Source organism: Mandrillus leucophaeus, unplaced genomic scaffold, assembly GCF_000951045.1.
Source record: "Mandrillus leucophaeus isolate KB7577 unplaced genomic scaffold, Mleu.le_1.0 Scaffold414, whole genome shotgun sequence".
NCBI classification, from domain to species: Eukaryota; Metazoa; Chordata; class Mammalia; order Primates; family Cercopithecidae; genus Mandrillus; species Mandrillus leucophaeus.
This window is the reverse complement of record NW_012104410.1, coordinates 1,642,638-1,645,300: the sequence shown is the minus strand read 5'-3', so window position 1 is coordinate 1,645,300 and position 2,663 is coordinate 1,642,638. Positions and strand designations below refer to the sequence as shown.

Genomic DNA, 2,663 nt, shown 5'->3' with positions numbered 1-2,663 from the left:
AAAAAAAAAAAAAAAAAAAAGCTAAAATCAAGACAAGGTACAAGTGGGAACACATTAATCTGGGCTGCGACATGGATTTCTATATTGCTGGGCCTTCCATCCAGCATGCTCTGGTGCCGGGTTACAAGGCTAGCCAACTACCAGATGAATTTTGAGACTGCAAAGTCCCGAGTTACTCAGAGCAATTTTGCAGTTGGCTACAAGACTGACAAATTCTGGCTTCACACTAATGTCTGACAGAACGGAGTGTGGTGGCTCCATTTACCAGAAGGTGAATAAGAAGTTGGAGACCGCTGTCAGTCTCATCTGGACAGCAGGAAACAGTAACATGCTTCAGAATAGCAGCCAAGCTTCAGATTGACCCTGACACCTGATTCTCAGCTGAAGTGAACAACTCCAGCCTGACAGGTTCAGGATACACTCAGACCCTAAAGCCAGGTATCAAACTGACATTGTCAGCTCTTCTGGATGTCAAGAAGGTCAATCCTGGTGGCCCCAAGCTTGGTCTAGGACTGGAATTTCAAGCATAAATGAATACTATACAATTGTTTAATTTTAAACTATTTTGCAGCATAGCTACCTTCAGAATTTGTTGTATCTTTTAATGTTGCATGTCTGGGATGCAAGTATTGTTAAATATGTTAGACCTCCAGGTTAAAGATGATTCAGCTTTAAGATGTTACCCTTTCAGAGGTGCAGAAGAAACCCATTTCCAAAAAAGGTCCTTTCAGTGGTAGACTTCGGTGAAACTTGGTGGCCCCTTTGAGATGCCAGTTTTCTTTTTTATCTAGAAATGGCTGCAAGTGGAAGCTGATAATATGTAGGCACTTTATAAATTCATATTGAGTAAATGAATGAAATTGTGATGTCCTGATAATCAAACTTTGGTTTCCTAACCCTGATTGATGAGAGGCTCGCTGCTTGATGGTGTGTACAAACTCACCTGAATGGGACTTTTTTCAACAGATCTTCATGACCTGTTCCCACCCCAGTTCATCGTCACCTCTTTTACACCAAAAGGTCTGTGGGGTATGGTCACTGTTTCTTTTGTGCCATTTTGGGGTGGAGAGGGTGGATGCGATGAAGCCAGTAATTCAGGACTTATTCCTTCTCGTGTTGTGCTTTTTTGCCCTTGCGCCAAAGTATGAAATAGCTTCCTGGAGCTCCAGCTATAGGCTTAGAAGAGTCTGTGTGATTGTAATCACATGGTAACAACACTCAGAATCTAAATTGGACTTCTGTTGTATTCTCACCACTCAATTTGTTTTTTAGCAGTTAATGGGTACATTTTAGAGTCTTTCATTTTGTGTGGAAGTAGATCCTCCTCTTCAAATGCTGTAATTAACATCACTTCAAAAAAATTTGAATAAAATATTGAAACCTCAAAAAAAAATGAAGTATCTACAATCACCACCCCAGAGGAGACTCAGAAATGAGTGAAGCCAAGCCTCAGAAACAAAGATTCAGTAAGTCATGTCAGAATAAAAACCAAAAACTGACCATAGTTTTGTCTGGAAAGATGGGATAAACATTGGACACAGGGATCTTGAGAAAAAGCAAAAGATGAAAAAGGAAACAAGGGAAGGAGACTACAAAAAACCCATTTCCAGAAGTTATCTGATTTTGACCATGAACTTAAAAGTGATATATGAGAGAAACAAATAAACACTGAATAATACTGAATAACGGCCACAGGTGCCCAATGAGTTTGTTATCAGATGATGAGTTTGTTATCAGACACAGGAAAATAGATTATCTCTAAAGGAGTAAAAAATCTCCCAGACACTGCATAGCATAATGAATGAATGAAAATTTTGTTTCATGACAAATTAATGACTGATTAATTTTATTATTAAATCTTAATTTTTTGTTTCATCTTACCAAGGAATAGAGTGATTTTCCAAGTTGAGATGTAATTACAAAATTAATATTTTGTAGAAGTTACATTATTTCAGGAAAGTAAGCCAGTGTGAGCCTTCAGAAAGGCAGCAGATCAAAACCTCTATTGCTGTAAAAACAAAATTACATAAAAACCTGGTGAAATACAATGAAAGTTGAACAGAGCACTGAAGTGACACTGAACAATGAGAATAATCAAGGAATCTTTTTAGCAGAGACAAAAATGGACCTCATGGGAGATCTCCAGGCTATTTTCCTTTGCTAGCCTGACCATGTGACTCAACCGACATTTTTGCCAACATTATATGACTCCGGATATGTTTCTTGCAGGCTGCTAAGTGTTGCCAGGCACCTATGCCAATGCAAATTTGGCATTTTCTCTGACACCACTGTTACCCAGTTTGTTGATTCCAACAATGAAGGAAGGTGAGTGACAGAGCATGAAAGCAGGCATAAATTCTGGGGACAGAATGGCTCCCCAACGTACCTGAGGCCTTAGTCCCAAGGTCCCACTGCTCTGAGCTGGGAGCATACATTTTCATATTGGGAACATTAAGAGATAGAAGCAAGAACAAGAAAATGACATGGTGAGCCTCCTTACAGTTAAGCCCCTATGAGACATTTTCTTTTCTTTTCTTTTCTTTTTTTTTTTTGCATTTTTTTAATACTTTAAGTTCTAGGGTACATGTGCACAACGTGCAGGTTTGTTACATATGTATACATGTGCCATGTTGATGTGCTGCACCCATTAACTCATCATTTAC

At 38.9% G+C, this 2,663-nt stretch overlaps 1 pseudogene; it reads left to right on the top strand.

Annotated features, from left to right (window-relative positions):
* The window catches only part of LOC105548570, a 7,768-nt pseudogene extending 7,238 nt beyond the window's left edge, over positions 1 to 530 (top strand).
* Positions 531 to 2,663: the final 2,133 nt, after the last annotated feature.